The sequence below is a fragment of the Phascolarctos cinereus genome, unplaced genomic scaffold (genome assembly GCF_003287225.1).
Source record: "Phascolarctos cinereus isolate Bilbo 61053 unplaced genomic scaffold, phaCin_HiC Scaffold_726;HRSCAF=1367, whole genome shotgun sequence".
In the NCBI taxonomy this organism is placed as follows: Eukaryota; Metazoa; Chordata; class Mammalia; order Diprotodontia; family Phascolarctidae; genus Phascolarctos; species Phascolarctos cinereus.
The window spans coordinates 25,808,210-25,831,666 of NW_027556098.1; positions in this window are offsets into that span (position 1 = coordinate 25,808,210).

Consider the following 23,457-nt stretch of genomic DNA (forward strand, 5'->3'; position numbering starts at 1 on the left):
CAGGAGTAATAATAGCGCCTATCTTCTAGGGTTGTTGAAAGGATCAAATGATATAATATTTGCAAAGAGCTCAGCATAGTGCCTGGGACATAGTAGATGCTTAATAAATGTTTGTTTCTTTCTTCTACGTATGTGACCTTGTAAAAATCACTTCACCTTTTTGGGTCCTCAAGATCTCTAGCACCTACTTCACAATTTAATTCACAGCTCAAAATGGGTTGAACTAAATGACCTATGAATTGTTTTTTAGCTCTAAGTCTGTGATGCCATGATTAGTGACTATAGCCATTACTGCTGGTGACACCTCCTCCTAGAATCAAGGTCACTCTGAAACTACGGACAAAGATCAGTCTCACTCCTTTCAATAACCAGAGGTGGAAAGAACAATCAGCTTGGGCTTAGGTCTACCATTCACTAGCCGGGTGGGCCTGTAAAATTACAACAGCAAAACCCCACATTTATGTAGTAATTTTAAGGCTTAGAGTCACCTGGATGAGATAGCTAATGTGTGAATTATTGTCCTCATTTTCTAAATGAGGAAAGGTTTAGCCACTTGTCTAGTGTCAGATAGTGCTGGAGCTAAGACTTGTATTCAGGTCTCTCATGCTACCAATGTGGACAAGATGGAGAATTCTACATGATGGCACAATTTTTTGGGCTCAGAATCAGTTTAGTTGAGCAGAGCAGGTTTTTTTTATTCTTTTTTTTTTGGTGAGGCAATTGTGGTTAAGTGACTTGCCCAAAGTCATACAGCTAGTGAGTATTATGTCTGAGGCCAGATTTGAACTTGGGTCCTTCTGACTCCAGGACTGGTGCTCTATCCACTGTACCACCTAGGTGCCCCAAACAGTGTAGTTATTAAGGGTTTCCTATCAATGTAGTCTCTAAGGGAGTGGCCTGAGTATTTTTAATCCTGTGCCCTGTGTTCAACATTCTTTGCCAAGGATATGGACAAAAGCAGACAATGAAATTTAGTCTAGGAAAGATAGCACATTTGATGACAGGAAGAATTCAAAGGAGTCTCAATAAGCTAGACTGATAAACTTAATAAGATTAAATTTAATAGAGATGAACATAAAATCCTAAACTTGGGTTTAACAACTTAGGATGAATGGAAAGGTATGGATAGAAAACAGTTTGCATAAATGTGTAACAATATATAACCACACTTTTATATATATATATATATATATATATATATATATATATATATATATAATATATATATATATATCTGTCTCAGTATCTGGAGGTTTTAATGAATTACAACCTCAATGTGCATAACAATATGGCACCCCCCCAAAAAAATGTAAAGAGCTAATGTGGTATCAAGCTACTGCATTGATAACAATTGAGCATCCAGAACAAGGAAGATCACAATGGGGCTATACTCTATGCTTGGTCATAGAAAATATACTGCATTGTATTTAATTCTAGGCACAGCATTTTAGCAAGGAAATGAAAACAAAAGCTGAATGTCTGGAGGCAGGAAATCAGGATAGTGATGCAAATAGAAATTATGCTGTATAAGGATCACATAAAAGAAATAGGGATGATAATACATAGGACAGCTGTCTTTACCTGTCTGATGGACTGCCATAGTCTAACGCAGGAGAGGCATTAGTCCTTGCAACTTTGTAACAAAGTCAGAATTAGGAGTATTAGGTGAAGTCGTGAAGAGACAAATTTCAGCTAAGTAAGGCAAGATCCTTAATTAGAAACACCTTCCAAAAGTGGAGTAGTTTGCTTTTTGAGGTAATGAGTTCCTCAGCAGTGAAGATCATTTGGTGAAGGTTTAATGACCATTTGTCAGAGATTTCACTATTGGATTAGGTGACTTTTGAGGTTCCTTAAAAATCAGAGATTCTGATTCTGACTTCCAATTCTAACATTAGCGCTCTCTCTCTCTCTCTCTCTCTCATCCTGAGTCTCAGTTTCCTCATCTTTAAAATGGAAATAATACTAAATGAACTCCCTATCTCACAGGATTGTTGGGTTGTAGGTCTATGCCATATATAACACAAGGCATAGCCTTCAAAGAAGTCAGAATGACCACTGCCACTAGGAGGCATCAGAGTAGAAATTAGGTGGAGGAATAGAGGTAACAATGGTCAGTAAGTGTAAGTTTCTATGATCATTAGAGCTGCCCATCTGTTTGGTCTGCCAGCTGCAATGATTCCCCTGCCAACCATACACAGTTAGGTTATCTTGCTTGTGGTTGTGTTTCAGTAACTCCTTAAAGGTATCCTTCTGCATTTTTAGTTTATTTAGCCTGTTTTACAAGGTATCTGACCAAGGTTCTTTGGATTTCTCTGACAAGCCCATTGGAGTTAGCTTGTAAGGATTATCACCTCAGTACTTCCAGACTCTATACATTCTGCAGACGAGTTCTTAATCTTTTTATAGATATCTAGGTAGTAAAGTAGGCATTAAAGAGCACTGGGCCTGGAGTCTGGAAGACTCGAATTCAATTCCTGTGTCAGACTCTTACTAGCTGTGAGTCCCTGGGCAACCAGTAAAATCAGTAAAGTAAATCAGGAACATGTATTTAGGCCTGCTATATTCCAGGAACTGTGATAAGCACTGAGTATTCAAAGAAATGAAGAAGACATTCCTTCCTTTTGAGGAGTTCAAGCAAAACAAGCAAGTAAAACAAGGAAACAAATAGGTACAAACAAGCTACATAGAGAATAAGTAGGAAGTAATCAACAGAGAAAAGGTACTAAAATGACTTCCTGCAGAAGGTGGAATTTTAGCTGGGGCTTGAAGGAAGCTAGGGAAGGCAAAAAGTAGAAATGAAGAGGGAGGGTATTCCAGGTGTGGGAGACAGCAGAGAAAATGCATAGAGCCAAGAAATGGAGTGTCTGGTTCGTGGAACAGTAAAAAGACCAGCGTCACTGGATTAAAGAGTACATGAGATGATGGGGTATAAGGCGTGAGAAAATTGTAAGATTGGGGTGGGGCTAGGGGTCAGGTTATGAAGGGCTTTGAATTTCAAATGGAGGAATTTGTATTTAATCCTGGTGGTGATAGGTAGCCATTGGAGTTTATTTTATAGGAGTAATGGTGAATGACATGGTTAGATCTATGCTTTAGGAAAATCACCAAAGCGGCTGAATGGAGGAGAGACTAGAGTGGAGAGAGATTTATGACAGGCAGACCAACCAACAGCATATTGTAATAGTCCATGAATGAAGTAGCATGGATCTGCACCAAGATGATGGAAGTATCAGAGGAAAGAAGGGGCATATTCAAGAGATATTGCAAAGGTGAAATCCACAGGTCTTAGCAACAGATTACATGTGGGGTTAAGGAGGGGGGGTGCAGCAAGAGATAGTAAGGAGTTGAGGACAACCCATAGTTTGTGTTCCTGGGGGACTAAGAAGATTGTGGTGTCCTTGACAATTTCAGAAAGGTAGGAGGCTGAGGGGAAAAGAAAAAGATTTCAGTTTTGGACATGTTAAATTTAAGATGGCTACTGTACATTCTATACCAGCTATCTGCTAGGCAGTTGGAGATGTAAGATTGGAGGTCAGCAGAGAAGTTAGGGCTCAATAGGTAGATTTGAGAATCATCAGCATAGAGATGAAAATTAAATTTATAAGAGCTCATCAGATTATAAAGTAGTATAGAGAGAGAAGAAAAGAGGTCTAGGATAGAGCATTGTGGGATACTTATGGTTAGTGGGCATGACCCAGATAACAATTCAGCAAAGGAGACTGAGGGGAGATCATATAGATAAGGAAGAGAATGAGGAGAGAGTGTCATGAAAACCTAGAGAGAAGAGGGTAGTCAACAATATCAAAGGCTGTGGAGAGGTCAAGAAGGAGGATTGAGAAAAAGCTACTGGATTTACCAATTGAGAGATCATTGGAAACTTGGAGAGAGCATATTCAGTTGAAAGATGAGGTCAGAAATCAGAAAGATAAGAAGAGTCAGAAGAGCAGGCATGGAGGCACCTATTGTGAATAGCCTTCTATAGTTTATCCACAAGGCACAGAAAAATTGAATGATAGCTGGGATAGAAGGATCAAGTGAAGACATAACCATGTTTGTATGTGATAGAGAAAGAGCCAGTATATGGGGAGAGATTGAAAATAAATGAAAGAGTGGGGATTCCAGAGAGGGCAATCTGTTGGAGGAGGCAGGATGGAATGAGATGGCTTTTGAAGGTAGCAGAAAGTCGGAGCACCTCTTTATGTGAGATTTGACAGAAGGAGGAAATAGTGGCAGAAGGCATCTCAGTGAATTCTTGGCAAATGGCCTCAGTTTTTTCAACAAAAAATGAGGAAAGATTTTTAGCTGAGATAATGGTGGAGAGGAAGCTGTGGGAGCTTTTTGGGTAGACGAAAAGGTTTGGAAGAGCTTCTGTGAAGAGTGGGATAGTGAGTTAATAAGGGAGGTATAGAAGGATTGAGTAGCAGTTGTGAAGGTCCAGTTGAGGTTGTGTAACATAAATTTATAGGGAGCCCAATTAGAATATTTGAGTGATTTTCTCCACCTTCGTGGTAGGAGCCAAGGCAGTAAGTAGATTTGTGCCTTCGGCTCAGCGGGACACAGTTATGTGGGAAGGGGGCCACAGACTAAAGAGAAGAGGACAGTATAGAATTAAACTGTATCATGAAGGGTTCAAGATGTGAAAAAGAGAAGAACGTGATTATAGTAGGGGTGATGCTATGAGATGACTGAGGTATTGAAAAGCTGGAGGTCGCAACATGAGCAAAGAGTATGGTTTGATATGGGAAGCTAATAGATTAGGTCAGATAAGGAGATTTTAAAGTTCTAGAACATGGAGGTGGTACATTTGTGGATGATGGCAAGATCAAGGTAGGACCTCCTTTGTGTATGGGTGAAGTGGGGTGCAGAAGTGAGTAGGTTGAGGAACTGCATGATTAGAGTGTTTGAGGGAGTGTTGAAGTCCCCAAATATGAAGGTAGGAGTTGGAGAGTTAAGTAACTTCAACTCTATATGCCTCCATTTTCTTATCTGCAAAATGGGAATAATATCATCTATGCCTCAATACTGTTATGAGGATAAAATGAGATGATATTTTAAGCACTTTGCAAAATTTAAAGCTCTATGTAATTGCTATTATTATTGTTTTTATTGTTAGTAGTAGTAGTACTAGTACTTTTAAGAGGACAGGGAGGAAGAGGAGAAGGAAGAGAGTGAGGAAGATGAAGAGTATAGTAGTAGTAGTAGTAGTAGTAGTAGTAGCAGCAGCAGCAGCAGCAACAGTAGTAGTCATAGTAGATGACTTTGGCAGTCTTGTGAAGCCTTCTAAAACACTGTTTTTAAATGCATAAAATACATAGTATATGTCACTACCCTACAGGGCATGGAAGAGCATTTCTGCTTTGTAGTGACAATAACTAACATTATTTAACACTTTAGGGATTGTGAAATGTTTTATATCTAAGCTCTTTACATATATTATCCTTACAACAACCCTATGAAATGGGTGCTATTATTATCCCCATTTTATTGAAGAGAAATTGATGCTTTAATAGGTAAGGGGACTTGCTCTAGGGTCACTCATCTCTTAAGTGTCTAAGGCAGGATTCTGATCTAGATCTTCCTAACTTTAAGTCTGGGCTCTATCTCCTACGTAACCTAGCTTCACCTGATAAGGACCTACCTAGTCAAGTTTTAGATTATGAGGGAATAATATTTTAGAAATAAGTTTGTTGGTAATGTTTCAAGATGCATTAGATTTGAGAAGGACAAGTAACACAAAAGACAATTTGTAGTCAGGGAACCTTAGTTCATGTGTTGGGTTATCCAGTTATCAGCCATGAGATCTGAGAAAAGACAATTTACTTTTCTGGTTCTAAGTTTTCTTGTCCATAAAATGAAGGAGGGAGAGTGGCTTTGATGAGACACGTGGTCCCTTCCAGCTCTAACTTTATGATCCTAAAAACTTTAGTTTGAGCTGAATCTTTTATTGGTATAATTCATAAAAATTCATCTACACATATTTGCCTTGTTCCCCATTAATTAATGGAATGGTCTCAGAAGTAATGATGGATGATTTCTGATATAATCAATGACTTCAGAGCAAGAATGACATTCAACAGAATTTGAAGAGCAAAGACAACTGATAAGATCATGTATTGGGAGGTACTTTAAAGGTGGCCTAGTGCAAGCTTTCCTCCTATAATTCAGATAACTGAGGCCCATGGAAGTTAAATAATTAGTCCAAAGTCACACAGTATCAAGACTATTTTTCATTCAACCAGATTGCCTCCTATTGTGCCTTGCTCCACACACCATTTAGGCACATAAACTCAATACAATTGTTGAGTTCACAGATGATGCGTAAGGATGGATGGAATGATAGGACTGGAAATGGTAGTCGTGTCTCCACTGGAGGTAGAGATGCTGCTGGTTCGTGAACAGAAGCCAATCAAAAATCATATTTTCACTCTACAAGCTGCCACATAGAGTCTTAAAGACTGGAGGTAATACAAAAAGTTGCTTCTCCTTCTGAGATTTATTTCTGTAGTTCAGGATGGAAAAGAGAAGACTTCCTTCACAATAAAAATTCCTAGAGTCATCAACATGAATGTTGCCCCAATTCAAACGAGAGAACTGTTTAAATGTCAAGGAGCTAGATGAAATGTAGAGGGGTGAAAAGCTGAATGGATCAATGGGCCTCATCCACTTTTAAGCTTTTTAAGTCTGTGGCTTTGAAGAAGAATTTCTTCAGAAAAAATAACAGTAGGAAGTGATCGTTCTCATAAGAAATCAGAACCAGCACTCGCATTATATCCTTCTATAAGTCATACTCTGATTAAAACAACAACAAAACCTTCCTTTGCATAAATACGATGGGAACCTTCACTGCATTCTCATGTTTCTGGCACAGGTTCAAGGAGCCCAAATCTAGCCTGCTGTAATGGGAATGGGCTAGTATAGATGTAAGCCACAGTAGCCAGCATGCTTTTAATTCGGAAAGCTGAGAAGAGTGTTAGGAAATTGATCACATTTGTTGAACATCTACTCTGGGCTGTTCCTCTCACCAGGACTTTTTAATTGATTGATTGCTCACATTTGTGCAAGGACTCTGGGGGTGGGAGGGTGGGAGAGAGAGGGAATATAGAAGTATAAAACATGGTCAATATCCCCCCAAAATTAATAGCTAAGTCAAGAAGACAAGACATAAGAAACAATAATCATTGGGGTAAAAACGTATAGAATAGTGATAAGACCTGTGATTTCATTGATAAAGGGAAAGCCAGATAAGAAGACTCCTTCTACCGATGCAGGGTACCTTCTCTGTGACATATATTCTCAGAGAGTCGTCTAGAGAGTGGTATCAAGTTCAGATAGAAACAGGACCCACTAAACTGAACATAAGGATTCCTGAGGGCCACATATTGATGTAGTTTTGAAATGTGGTTATCAATTTTTATTTTGTTAAGTATTTCCCAATAGTATTTTAATATGGTTCAGGCCTCACCCAAGAGTACTGACTGCCATACGCAGCCGGTGGGCAGCCTGTTCCACATTTCTAATGTAGAGCACTAAGAGCTTAAATGCCTTGCCAGTATCACACAGCAAGTATGTACCTGAGGCAGGACTTTCACTCAGGTCTTTCAGGCTCTAAAGCCACTTTACTAACCATTATATAACACTGCCTCTTGAATGAGTGAAGTGCTAAATTTTGTGGTAGAGATGATATATTCTCTAGAACTTCCAAAGAAGTTATGAAGTATAGTCAGAGAATGTTTCATGGGGAAGATGGTGCTAAGATTGGACATTAAACAAAGAATTTAGACAGGTAGAGTGAAAGAAGAGGGAAATCAATCAGACACAAGAAAAAACTGAGCAAAGGAATGAGGAGATGATGATTCTTCCTCCTACACAAAACTAGCATGGTAATTTTGAGCTCATATTTCTTCCTGGGAAGGCCAAAACTACATAAGATTATGGGTGACTTAGGATGTTGATTAAAAAGTACCCTAATATTTTGAAGGGAGAATTCTAGGTCAAATCAGGAAGATCTGAATTCAAGTCCTGTCTTAGACTTTCCTGACTTTAAGGCACTACCCTAATAATAGAAGCACAAGGGATTGAAGTATTTTGAACCCAAAGTTATTGATCTGATAGTACTTTAATGAATGATCTTTTTTTCTGAAGTTTCCTACTAATTTTATTGCCCAGCAATGTTCTATTTGAGATATAAGCAAATTGGAGCTAATAGTGATTCCAAAGCTTCAGCTCACTATTCAAAAAGGAGGCTTTGAATTATTTTAACCAGGTGGCCAAATACCATCAAACCAGCATTCTGGAACAGCAAACTGAACACAATGTATTCAATGATATGAGCTTTTTGTACCCGCTAGTTCATAGACAGATAAAATATTTGTTAGATAAAGCATTTGTTAAGGCCTACTATGTGCCAGTTACTATGCTAAGCACTGGGAATGCAGAAACAAGAAAATAAGATGGTCTTTACTTTCAATGAACTTTTCTAATGAGAAAAGACCTTGCATTAATGAGGAGGTGGAAAGTGGGGTCAGGTTCCCATGGGAGCAAAGTTTTTGGAGTGGAGGTGAAACAGACTGTAGAGTATGCTATTAGGATCATAGGATCATCAGTTTAGAACTGAAAGGGCCTTTAGCGGCCTTCTTATAAAATCTCCTTATTTTACAAAGGAGAAACTAAATCTCAGAAAACTTAAGTGACTTGCCTATCAAAAGGCAGTAAGTGTCAGAGGCAAGATCTGAATACAGCTCTTCCTGTCTCCAATTCCAGCTCTCTGTTGCTTTGTCACACAGTGTGTCTCATATGGCTCAATACTAGGAAGACATAATGATATATAAGAACCATTCTAGATGCCTATTAAGTTGACTGGAGGAAGTATAAACAATATTGAGAATATCTGCATGTTGATATTGAACAAAATCCACAAACTTTTGCTAGCTTTCCTCCCAGCTTATAGATAAAATCTCAAATACATATTATATGCATATATATACATTTATACACATAGGCATATATATGTATATATATAATATATACATATGAATATATATGTATTATTATCCCTCTATATTAGATGTGGTCCTTGAGAACTATGACTGCTACCTTTTTTGTATTTGTATCTCCAGCACTTAGCACAGTGCTTTGAACATAGGGAGTATAATTTCTTTTCATTCCTTTGTCCATTCAGTCAACTAGAATTTAAAGTAGAAACTTTAATAACTTATAAAATACACGTCTATATTCCTGTAAAATCAATCTTTATAGGATTTATAGGAAATGGGAAAGACTCCACATGAGAAAAGATTATTGGTCTGCTGACAAACTGAAGCATATGAATGAACTATTTTGGTTTGAAGTTCACAATATATCTATCAAATGATGATAGTGAACTTTTTAATCACCTCGGGTGTGAAGTAAAAATAATAATGGAAAGATGGGTTACTTGTTATTAATCCAGGTCATGACTTTGTCTTTAGGATACTGAGGGATGGATTTTAAAAGGTTTTAGAAAAGAAAGTCAATGCCATGTAGAAAAAAATAAAAAAAAACACCATAAGATAGAAATACAGAATAATTCCGATGAAAATTCATTTATCTAGACTTTATCAGAATTCTGTGGGGCAATCGAACCAGTATTCACTTCTCTTGAAAGAAGCTGTTGCTGTGCATTTCTTAGTTCCCTGAGCAAGATGAAGACAGTTGAAATGAAATAATTGAAGTGTAAAACTTCATATATTTAATATGCCTTGGAGGGGCTATTGATTTTAATGGATGTTTTGGAATAAAGTGAACAATTAGGCAATTATTAGAGAATGCCTGAGAAGCTGAAACTCACAAAGCTGTCGTTTTAGTTTAGGCAGTTATTGGAGAAAAGCCTGACTGAAATCACTTCTAGGGGGAGTCAGTCACTAGAGAGAAACTTGAGGAAAATGAAGAAAAAAAATAACACATACTGGAATAAGATGAAGAGGCTAAGGGACAAATCCAAGCACGTTAAAGTACAATGATCCTTAAACTCTGGATAAGAAGCTCAAATTATACTAAAAAAAATGAGAATGAGGGAGATACAATAAATTTTATTCTAATCCAATTTTGCTGAGAGAGACAGAGACAGAGAGATAGAAACAGAGACACAGAAAGAGACAGAAAGACAGAGAGATACAGAAAGAGAGACAGAGATAGAGAAATTTATCCATTTATAGAGTATTGGCATACTAGATTGGTATGCCATAAACAAAAATCTACCTGATTTTAGCAACACATTTCAAAAAATCTTAAAATCTTGGAGTTAAAATGACCTTAGAGATTACCTAATTCAATATTTAACTTGAAACAAGAAACAACTACAAACATCTCAGGCAAAAGGACACCTGTTTTTTAAAATGTCTACATTGATGAACAAGTCATTATCCTATGGAACAGGTTACTCAGTTTTCACATAGCTCCCATTATTGATTCTTCTCAAATCATCTATTCATCACACACACACACACACACACACACACACACACACACACACACAGAGAGAGAGAGAGAGAGAGAGAGAGAGAGAGAGAGAGAGAGAGATGCAATGTATGAGTTGCTGTAGAGATATGAAGTTTAAATATGAGCCCAGGATTGTACCTGTAGTAGTGACACGCCTTCTTTGTTCCTCTTCTTGCTTCAGTAGAGTTTTAAGACACCCTTTGTATTTTTGTTAGTTTCAGCTGAATTTTAACTTTCTATGTACTCATTTTATAGGGTAATGAGAACCTTTTGTATCCCTCCTTAATTAGCTCCTCTTCCATTTGCGTGTTTTCTTTAGAAAACAATGACAACAAAAATTTAATTATCAACAAGTTCTCTATGTGGCCATACTGGACTACACTATCCCTCTTTTATTTTCTATCAGAATATACTCTTCCTTATTGGAATCACTTATGAAAATATCATCAGAATTTTGTTCTTGACAGCCTGTCCTCTCTCTTGAGGTGGCTTCACTTATATAATCTCAGACAAGAAGAACCTACTTATCATTTTTACCCCTAAACTCTTTGAAATCTACACTTCTAAATTCTAGAGCATAGGCCTGGCATTCCTTGATTATTTATCACAAACTCTGAAATGACACAATCATATCCTGTCAAGGTTCCTTTTATTCTATTTCATCAATAATTAGACATAATTAAGTTTGAATGGGAAGTTTATCACTTCCCTTACCTATGGAAGAATTAAATTATCAACAAGGCAAGGCAAGACTTTATCAAATCAAGGGAACTTGAGAAGGTAACTGAACATTGATTAGAGAAATGCAAATTAAAATAACTGTATAGTACCACCTCACATCCATCAGAATGGCTAAAATAATAGAAAAGAAAAATGATAAGTGCTGAAGGGGATGTGGAAAAACAAGGACACTAATGTACTATTGGTAAAGTTGTGAAGTGGTCCAATCATTTTGAAGAACAATTTGGAACTTTGCCAAAGGGTTATACAATTGTGCATAACCTGTTGATCCAAAGACATCACTGCTGAGTTTTTGTCCCAAAGAGATCAAAGAAAAAGGAAAAGGTAATATATGTATAAAAATATTTATAGAGCTCTTTTTGTGGTGGCAAAGAATTGGAAATTGAAGGGATGCCTAATCATTTGGAGAGTTGCTGAACAAGTTGTGGTGTATAATTGTGATGGAATACCATTGTGCTATAAAAATGATGATGGAGATGGTTTCAGGAAAACCTGAGAAGACATGTATGAACTAATGCAAAGTGAAGTGAGCAGAACCAGAAGAACACTGTAAATAGTAACAGCAATATTGTGAGGATGATCAACTGTGAAATATGGCTACTCTGATCAAGACAATGACCTACAACAGTTCTAAAGGACCCATGATTTAGAAAAATGCTATCTACCTCCAGAGAACTGATAAACTCTGAGTTTGAAGATATTTTCTTTCACTTTAATTATTTTTCCTGCTTTTTTTTTCATTTTACAACATGGCTAATGTGGGAAATACGTTTTGTATTATTTTACATATACGATGAGTATCATATTGCTTGGCTTCTTGATGGTTGAGGGCGTGACTAGAAGGAGGGAGAAAATTTGAAATTCAAAATAAAAAATAATGTTAAAAAGAAACACAATTTTAAAATATTGTTTTTAGATTTTTATAAATGTGATATCCAGGTGATTTGGGGTGAGAGTCCAATTTGTGATAATCTTCTTTATTGGTTTATTGGTTGTGTTCTCAGAGAGATTTTGAATTATGTACTTATACATGGGTATTTTTCATCTAATAGTACATGGAACACATTAAGCTTCTGGTAAGTAATTTTAGTCATGATATCATCTTGCTAGGTATTTGGTGGGTGCAGCCCACAGTGATGAATGCATGAATAAATGAATAAAAATTAAATATTTACTATATGTTAGATATTGTGCTATGTGCTGGAAAAAAGCAAGATATTTCCTGCCCTCTGGGAGCTTACATTCTAATAAAAGACAACTTATAAAGGGGAGTGGTGGTTAGTGAGGGGTGTTTTGTTCTGGAAGTCATAAAAACGGCAAGTGGAGCTATAGAACCAGTGATTTCCTCACTCTTTTCCAGAAACGGTCCTATTAGTTTCATTACCGTTTTCAGAACTAGTGGTGAAAAGCAGTGTATGTGAGTATGAGGGCAAGGCTGTCCTATTTTGGCACAGTTTAAAGAGGGACAAAAAAGCATCAAGGTGGGGCAGAGACTGAGCTAGACATGGAGAAATCTCACCAATCAAGAACCAAGGGTTCCAGGGTAGAAGCTGGGGTGCTGTATCAATGGAGGGGGATGGAAAAAGGCAGCATTCCCATAAAGAAATACGCTAGTTTCTGAAATGAATCTGCATGATTCAGTCATTTATTCAACAATCTTTGGAGAACATGTCACTGACTAAATTCATGTAGATGTCACCCACTGAGGGTTTTTTGATTCAACTCTTGGATCCTAGCTGTTTCGTAAGCACCATATCATACAATCCTAGATTTAGAGTTAGGAAATATCCGACATATTCATTTAAATTTGACAACTAATTGAATGTGCCTGTTAGCCTTTACTGTTGCTAGGAAAAGTAAAGTCTGCTTGTACCCAAAATATTTCTGTAAGTTTTTGACCTGTTTATCATATATTCCAAAAAAAAAAAAAAATAGAGTCAATCAATCTTGTTCTTTCTTTTTGGGCTAGGAAGTATTACCTTTCTATAGTTGACTTATGAGGAAGAACCCTCTTTTTCATTAATGTTTATAAGTTTTTGTTACCATGTTTTCCAAATCTGTTATGATGCATTTACAATTCTGAAAGTGTACATTAAGACTCATATTGCTTTCTGATCTCTGGATAAGGGAAGAGTTCATGACCCAACAAAGCAAAGCAAAGAAAGAGAGAGTAAAAAATGGAAGATACTGTGTCTTAGCTGCCTTCCTTGATGTTACGATCCTCTTGTTCCTTATTTTACTGGTGACCAACGTTGTTCTTTCATACTTCATATAACTCGCATTTTTGTTGTGTGATCAGTAACTTTGTACATCTTCTTTCTTCGGGGCTTCTGTCTCCTAATTTCTTTGCTTCTCTAGCCTACGTAGTAAATTTTTTGATTGATATTAAATTGGTTCTTTTTTTCTTTGTGCTCTTTTCACTCTTTGTATCATATTAACCTTTTTGACTTTTGCTTTTAGTCATTAATTATACATTTCTAAAATTTCCTTCCTTGTTTTACCAAACAAAAAAATCTTTCCAGGGATAAATAAATACACAATTTTTTTTTTCATCAAACAAAATACATGTGAACTCAAACAGTTACTTGGGAAGAAAAAGTCAATCTGATTCAACCTAGACACTGAAAACTTTTCTAAAGCACCAAAAACTTTGATAAGCTGAAGAGAGGATCACTTCAACTACCAAGTTAAGACTGCTTCCCAAGGGGAAGCATGGTTTTTAAAATAATTTGTAGCAATAGCCTATACTGGAATATTTAAATGAGAGATTCCATGCACATTTTTTAAAAAAAGCACGTAGACGTGTATCAGACATTGAACAAATCTAAGTTGCAATAATAGTTTATAACAAGAAATGAAGTATAATTATTCTGACTGTACTTTTTCTTGGGCATCTGAGTGCCTTCCATTATAAAACATGTAATATTACGTTTGTTTAAACTCTGTGTTTTGAGCACCAGATATGACTAGTTAGTTCATCTTTAAATCTACCTTTTGATTTGAAAATTCCGAACCCTGGTTTGCCAAAAATGAATCAGAGGTGACACTACAGAATTTATTAAAATGAAACATTGAGGAAATAAAATCACTGTGCTCTTTGAAGGTCCATTACTTTTTTTCCATAAACTTCTAATATTCTGTTTCAGTTTGCCGAATCTCTTTGTTCTGGGATCAAGTCAGTTTCCTAAGTGTTACATGATCATATTTTCCTGCTACTAAAACATTTTTGAGCCTAGATGGGATGATGAATGAACAGCTAATGGCACTAATTCATTGGCTCACCTGGTGGGGTTACAATTTGTGGGGCACTTTTACTAAAAGCACTACTGTCTTTCCATTAATGACTAGGTATACATTTACCTTTGTATGGGCCAGGAGAAGGAAGTGTGTGAGTATGTGTGTGTGTGTGTGTGTGTGTGTGTGTGTGTGTGTGTGTGTGTGTGTGTCTTTGTGCGTGTGTGTATGGGGTGGGGGAGATCAGCAGATTTCTAAGGGTCTTATGGTGTTTCTAAATATCTGTGCAATTTGCCTAGTACAGAATATTGACAAGTTCTACCATGTGTTGTTAAAGAAATTGGTAGATTAAAATAAACCTTTATCCTCCCTCACTTTCTATAGGTATAAGAGAAACTAGGGATATAAATAAAGAGATAGAAAAGCTCTATGTGAGGAGCAGGTGGAGAATAGACCAGGGTAGAAAAAAGTTGGGGGCAGAAAAGGTGATAGACTTAGGGTTAAATGATATTTCAGTCAGCCAAGTGGAATTGGCAACTGATTGTTAAGAGATTATTTAAAATATAAAACTGAACTGTCTCTTGCCACCTGACATGGCACCTTGCATCCAAATGTTTAGCTTTTCAATAAGCAGTAGTTGTATTTAATGATTTGAAAAGTAACGAGTACATATCAGGGCTTTTGGTGGGCGGGTAGGCAGAATGTTTCAGGGATTTTTTTTAATCTGCCTGATCATTAGAATCTGAATGCCCAATTAATGGTGCCTGCCATATAGTAGCAGCCTGACAATTATAAATGGAAAGGTTTCAAACCAGATGATAACCTGAAGACTGTAAACAGAGGGGGCTCATGTCTCACTGATTTTAATGTGGTCTGATCAGGCAGCCCTGCAAATGAAAAGCTTCTGCTCATGCTTGCCCATTAATTTGGATTACTTTCATCTGGCTGGCTTTTAATGCTTCTGTGATTACCTCAATATTTATACCAGCACATAATAGAAATGAGAATACCTTGAAAGATGAACAGGTTTGTAAAGCTATCTTAGGAGCGCTACCTCTACCTCTCTTTCTCCTCCTTTCTCTTCTTTCCTCCTTACCTTCCCCTCCCCATCCCTTCCCTGCTCTCCCCTCCCGTGTATCCCTTCTCCTCTCCTCTCCTCTTCTTCCCTCCTCTCTCTCCCCCATCTCTTCTCCTCTCCTCTTCTCTCCTCTCTTCTCCCCTTCTCTCCTCTCCTCTCTTTTCCACTCTTCTCTTCTCCCCTCTTCTCCTCTCCTTTCCTATCTCATTCTGCCTCTTACACATACAGAGCCAATTGTGAGAGGTGAGATGAAAAATTGAAAAGAAGAAAAACCATATACTCCCAGACAGATGTTCCCAGGCATTACATTAGAATGTCAAGAGGGTAATAATCTATTCATCCAATCCAGCTCTCTCTCTCTCTCTCTCTCTCTCTCTCTCTCTCTCTCTCTCTCTCTCTCTCTCTCTCTCTCTCTCTCTCTCTCTCTCTCTCTCTCTCTCTCTCTCTCTCTCTCTCTCTCTCTCTCTCTCTCTCTCTCTGTCTCTCTCTCTCTCTCTCTCTTTCTCTGTCTCTTTGTCTGTCTCTCTGTCTCTCTCTCTCTCTGCATGTGTGTATGTATGTGTGTGTATGTGCGTGCGCATGCACGAAGGGCAAGATTTCTGGAGAGGATGCAGTTGCATTGTCAGAGTGCTTTGTAACAACTGGACGAAAGGGCAGGAGGAGAAAACTAAAGACTTTTGTAATTGCTGAGTTCTGGTTAAGACTTTATCTTGACAGTTCCTTTGGCTTTGATATTGGGTGTGGATTAGAGGTGTGTGAAATGAATAATTAAGTCTCTACATGACGTGGTTGTACTGTTGGTCTTCTGACTTGCATTTAGGTACTAGAATAATGAATACTTGACTGACAGATACTTGGAAGAGTGAAAGAGTTAGAAGAAAAGGAAAGTCCCAAGACTCATAGGGCTGTTCCAGTTGTTCAGTGTTGATATGACAGCCACTTTGCAGTCATTTCACATACTTGATGCACCTCCTCCTAAAATAATTTTGCTTGTGTTCTGAATAGTGTAGATGATGCTTAGGGGTCATTTTTAAGAGCTCTCCCTGTTATAACTTTCCTCCTTTCTAACCCTCTTTGCCTTAGGGGACTGAAACAAAATAAGCAAACAAAATGAAACAAAACAATTAAAATAGAAAAAAAAAAGAAGATGAGAGCAAATAAAAAAGAAAAAGAGCCTGGAAGTACCAACTTGCACCACTACCAACATGCACAGTCACATTTAGCAGCATGGTGGGGAGAACACAGAAGATGAGCCTTCTTATGAATATCATCCATATATCATCAGCATCTTCCCCTGCTCCTGAGTCAATGGTTCTGTTTCCCTCCTTCAAGCAATGGATAAAGTGACAATGAATTTTTCATTCAGGTTATATACTGAACAGCTTTGAGGAAGCAATAAAATGTTTTATCGCTTTACCATAATGTAAAATTTTCTCTCACTGAATTTTTGATCTCCCAGTTATTACTATTGCCTGTCTTTATGACTTAAAAGTCCTACAGAAGTATCATGTGCCTCTTACAGTACCATCAGCTTAGTACCCTGGCCATGGAAGAAATGGTTTATAATTTGAAAGTCATCAAAAAAAATTAAATAATGGCACATGGATGATAGGATGATGATAGCTACCATTTATATAGAACTTTAACATTTTCTAAGTGCTTTACAAATTTTTTTTTTTACTGTATCCTCACAACAATCTGGGAAGTAATTTATATTATATTATATTATATTACATTACATTATATTATATTTTACCCATTTTACAGATGAAGAAACCAAGGTGCAGAGAAATTAAGCAACTTCCCTAGTTTCGTTTGTTGTTGTTCTTTCAGTCATTCCAGGCATGTTCAACTCTTTGTGACCCCACTTGAGATTTTCTTGACAAATAAACTAGTGTGGCTTGCCATTTCCTTCTCCAGCTCATTTTACAGATGAGGAAAGTGAGGCAAACCGTCAAGTGATTTGTCCAGTTTAATACAGGTAGTGAATATCTGAAGCAGAATTTGAATTCAGATCTTCTTAACTCTAAGTCCAGCATTCTATCGACTGTGCCATATAAGCTGCCTGCTGAAGCTCTGGCTTTATCTAACAATCCTGTATTATTCACGTTTTGGCCAAAACTTTTAAAAATCCTTTCATGTGAAATAAAAGGCTAATTTAATATTCATGTTTTCAGATCCTTGGCTTTAAGTGCTACTAATCTGTTTTTTCTTGCTAGAGGACCAGCATTATTTTCAGGAGGTAACAAGATTTACTAGAAAAAACACTGGGCTTTAAAAATAGTCTCCGTCCACCATCTGCAAGCTATGTAACTCTTCATGTCTCTCAGTCTTTCTCTCCTCATCTGTAAATCCCATGTGGGCTTCTTATCTCGTGGGGTTATTGTAAAGATCAAATGAGAAAATGTAAGACAAGTTCGTCGCAACCAGGAAGCACTATATAAATGTAAGGTTTTATTTATTAAGGGAATAGGAGCAGCAGTATTGTTGTCCAGTGGAAAGAGCACTAGTTTTAGAGTCAATAGACTTGGGTTCAAGTTCTAGATCTTCCATTTATTAGCTATTTATAGAAAAAAATTTACTTAACTTCTTGAGCCTCAGTGATTTTGCTGTGTTTTGTTTTCATCTATACAATGAGAATAGCAATATTGCACTAACCTCACTGGAATTTTGTGTTGAAGTTTCTTTGTAATCAAACAACATACACACAGAAAATCTGTGGTTTTTGCTGTTTTCTATTAAGACACAACTATAGGGGCAGCTAGGTGATGCTGTGGATGGAAGACTGGCTCTGGAGTCAGGAGGACCTGAGTTCAAATCCAGCCTCAGACACTTGAGACTTACTAGCTGTGTGACCCTGAACAAGTCCCTGAACTCCTATTGCTTCAAAATAAAAAGACCCAACTATGAGGGGAGAGGGGCAGTTTAGTGAAGTGGATAGAGTATTCCCGAATTCAAATCTTGCCTCAGGCACTTACTAACTGTGTGACCCTGGGTAAGTCACCTAACTCTGTTTGCCTCAGTTCCTCATCTGTAAAATGAGTTAGAGAAGGAAATGGAAAACCACTCCAGTATCTTTGCCAAGAAATCTCCAAAAGTGGTCACAAAGAGGCAGACACGAAAATGAGTGAACAACAACCACAGGAGAGGAGATCCCTAGAGGGTAGAGGGGAAGGGAACACAAGATTCCTTTGTTTACCCTTACTTTCTACCAGGGGGTTTGCTAAGCCAAGCTTGGCTGTAGTAGGTGTGGCTATGAACAAATTAATCTCAGTCTGGGTATCCTGGTTTATGTCTAAGGAAGGAGACTGCATGGGGTCCCCAAATGTGTCAGGATCAACAGTCCTAGTTCTTTGGATACTCTCTGGGACAGATCACCCTGGTAGAAGTCAGGGATTAATGCATCAATTACACTTTAATAAGGTACAAAAAGTGCAGAGGTAGACAAAAGGAAAACAGAGTGGGGAATGGGTTGGGAGAGGGACACATAGAGTCACTTAAATAATTGCAATAGGAATTGGGAGCATTAGGGCAATGTGGACCCATGGCAGATCCATGAGGTGCACATGTATATCAGGAGTGCATGAGGGGCAGGGTTTTGGGGTCCCATTCTTATCAAGTTCTTGCAGGGGGAATAACCTACCTCTAATCTGTGCAACCTTGAGTTTAATTCATCAGCATATCATCTCAAGTTATCAGTGCCAGCTTAGGTTTCCCTAATTAATATAATATTTCTCTAATTTTTCTGTACATGTCTGGAGATTATCTGCAGTTTTCAGACTGAGGGGCTATTTTGGGGCCCTAACTGGCTTCTAATTTAGCTTTTTGTCTCTGGATGCAGTCTTAATTAAATTAGGAGGCAGTTTTTTTGCAAGTGGCTTCTATGTTTGCCTTTATACTCTTAATTCCTATTTTCTATTTATTGTTATCTTACGCTGACTAGCCCTTATACACCCACTTAATATACTAACTGATGGGGTGGTCAGGGAAGCATAACAAGAAACAATTTCAACATATGCTGCACAGATAACTCCTTGTGTCTCACACTACCACCTCCTGGGGAAGGGGGCAGAGAAGGAGACCTAGGCAAAAGCCAGATCCAGAGCTTCTCCCTTTCCACCCCACTTTCTGGAAGCAGTTCATTGGTGTGTGCATTGCGGAGAGGAGACAGGTTGAAATCTTGAGTGGGTAAAGTGCTACATGAAATAAGAAGGGCCAAAAGAAAACAGACTTAAGCTAAGGGAATTCAAAGCCAGTCTGGAGTCTAAGATGAATGCAAGAATTGTGCTGCTAAAACTATAAAAGGAACTAGAGTTCAAGGCTTCAGTAATTTGCTATCAGTCAGATGTATTAATAATTTATCAATGGTTGTAAAGGCATTCAGTTGTGTGGAAAGTGCCAGAGGATCTTTCCTGACCTCGTGTGGTCAGGGCCTGATTTAATTCAAAACCTGGCTTCTCTGTGCGCCTTTACATCATGTTGGAAATCTCATTCTGTGCTGACTCAGAGAGAAGAACATCATTTTCTGAATCAATAGTATTTCTTGAATTAGCCCTTTGTGTTTCCTTTGAGGGCCTCCCAATCTTGAGTAAAGTCACGTATCAGTACTGAAGATCTAACGCTACAGAGACCATGATCCTGTAGCTTTTAACTCTTACCATTCTATTGTTGTGAAAAGCACAACGTGCATTTGTAAGATTGACATTTTATTATGGTTTTGGAGCGGAAGGTAGGTCTTAAATCTATCCCATTATCTATGTTATGGTAGTCTGGTACTAAGTATTTCACTCAATGAAATATCTCACACTTTACTAAAGAACACACACTTTAAAAATCCTCATAGTAACAAACCTTCTATTGTAATACAATCTCAATTACTTACAAAAGTTAAAATTTGCACTGAGAGTTCTCAGAAATATCCAGATGGTCTTTTTTTTTTCTTCTGAAGCTGAGCCTAGTACACGTGACTTTCTTTCAGAGAGATAGAATGGGTATGAGAGTTAACATTTTAAAGAGAAGACCCAATATGGGAGTGAGGGTAAAATTTCGCTTATTTCCTTTCACCAGTCTTTTTTTTTTTAATAGCAATTGGTTATGTTTCTCTGAGGCTCTTTGTTTATTAGAGGTGGTACTGCTGTGGCTTCTCTTTCGTTCTATCAAAAATATATATTTTCAACATTATTCATATTCAGGTGACTTAATTTAGGAATATAAAAAATGCCCTTTTTGTTGCGGTGGTTGTGGAAGGGGGGTTGAGGAGGAGTGGGTGGAAGGCTATGGTGTATTCAGTGAGTCATTTTTGCAAATTATACCACCAAGAGGTATATTAGTGGGTACTCATTTTAAAAGCATTTTATTGAAGGCTAAAGTTAGCCTACACCATAAAGTGTATCTATGCAGCTTATCTATACAAGATTTCAGAGAGCAGCACAACCTGTGTTTTTCCATTTGCAGCAATGAAAATGTACTTTGAACCACACTGTTTGCAGTACGTAGACCGGTGGCTGATTAGGTCGCCATTCAAACATTGAAATCTATAACCAGAGCAACAAGGCTCACAGACCCTACTCTGTTTGGAGTATGGAAACTATGAACCTGTAGTTATACTCAGATGCCACATTCAACTAAGAGACCCTCACAGAAAGGAATGGGGTTTATTTCAGCCAGGAGCCAGCGGACTGCAGTTCTTAAGGTCTAGTTCAGTGTCTTGGGATCCCAGGTAGACCTGGGAGGCACCTCTTTATGCTATAGCGAGGAAGTTAGAGCAGACTTTGGATAATTGATTGATTCCCTTAGGACCCTGAATTCTACGTAGAAAGTATACACTGACTGACTGGCTCCTTTTTTTTTTTTTAACAACCATTCTCCCACCCCTTCCTGCTTACAACTACATACCCCTAAAAACTCGTTAACATAAAGATTCTGGATCAGAATTCAGAAGATCCAAAGTATTCTAAAGCAATTATTTAATACTATTTCAGTGCTGCTATGCTTAGTTTATTCCAAGGATGCTAATGTCAGCATAATACAGTTCATATGATAATTTACAGACAGATTATATTATAGCTACACCTAAAATTTTCTAAGTATGTTCTGCCTATGGATAGAATTAATCGCCACCAACTCTTTGATTATTGGCTATCATCTTCTGCTGACCTAACTCCCCAAGTAGCATTTATTAGAAACATTAACATCATCATTTATTAGTACCATTAACGTCATCATCATCATCATCATCATCATCATCATCATCATCATCATCAACATTCATGTAGTATGTCAGAAATTACTATACATTTATCTTTGCATATGTTGTGTGTCACACACATATGTAGTGGGAAAGGCACTATACTGTGGTCTAAGAGACCTATGTTCTAATCATGGTTCTGCCTCATATTAACTCACTGGAAAACTCTAAACTGACCATTTAACCTCTCTACAATTTCTTTACTTATCTGTGAAAATGAATTAGCCAATTTCTTAGATCTCTTTCAAGTCTTAAAATTCTATGACTCTATGAGCTATTCAAACAAACAGGTAGGATCATTTATATAATTTGGTATCACTTAATCTCTAAGAAATCTCACTTTTATTAATTGAAAGAATTATATAACTGCTACTGTTGGAAGAAGCAGTGTGCTGTAGTGGAAACAGTGATGGATTTGAAGTCAGGGAATGTAGATTCAAGTCCAGGCTCTCCTCCTACTATGTATGAGATCTTGATCTTGATCTTACTACCTTGACTCCACTTAACTTTGATAAGCTTCAGTTTCTCATCTCTAAAATGAGGGAGTTAATTTAAATAGGCTCAGTAGTAACTTCTAGTTTGAAATCTTTTTAATTCACAGTACTTTCACAAAGATCAGATGATAAAATAGATGTCAGACATTTTTCTTCAAAATTCTTGGGGATTAAACAGAAGGCTTATGAGAAGAAAAAATATAAACCATAACATAAGTTATTTGCATTGATAAATAATCTGAGTTTATATTAATTAGCAAGCTATGTATCGAAAATAATATTTAAGCATTAGTTCTATAATTAAAAACAGTTTGGTATAAAACTACCCATCCTCTTTGAGTCTTTCAACAAAATTCTAGAAGCTCAGGAGGCGTTTAGATATCCTAGCAGCGTGTAGACTGTATTTTGTGTCTAAGATTCTTAACCATTTTTATGTCCTGGAACCTTTTGGAAGTCTGAAAAAGCCTAAGGATGTCTTCTCAGAAAAATGATTTAAAATGCATGCAATAAAATAAAGAGAATTAAAAATGAAACTGATTATACTGAAAGGCAATTATCATAATGCTTTTTTTTAAGTTTACAGGCACTAGCTTAAGAACTCCTTTTCTATTTACATCTATCTACATTCTATCTACACCTGTATCTATCTACATTCTATCTACAGCTGTAGGTCACTAGGTTACTCTTGGATTCAACCTCAAGACCTGTCTACTTCAGACCACACGCATTTTCCTAACTAAGAAAACCAATAGTAGGTATTCTAACTAACATTTTATGATGATTAAAACGATCAGGAAGCTAGAATAAGTCAAATTAAATAGGATGACATTTATACCTAAAGGCTCCAAGAATTCATGGTTTTCACTGGATTTCTAATAATATAGATCATATCCCCTGCTATGATTTAGAATAAGATTTTCATGAGTAGTGGTATTCACAGCTGTATAAAAACAAGATTGGAAAGGTATGATGAAGACAGCAGTGAAAAAAAGATCTGATGGTTATGGTGGACTACAAGTTCAATTTTCATTAAGAGTATGTTTTGACATGACAGTCAAAAACACTGGTGTGATCGTAGGCTACACTTAGGGTATCATGTAGTCCACAAAGACAGACATGATAATCTTGTGCTCTCTGTTGGTCATACTGTGTCTGGAATATTATATTCAGTTCTGAACAACATGTTT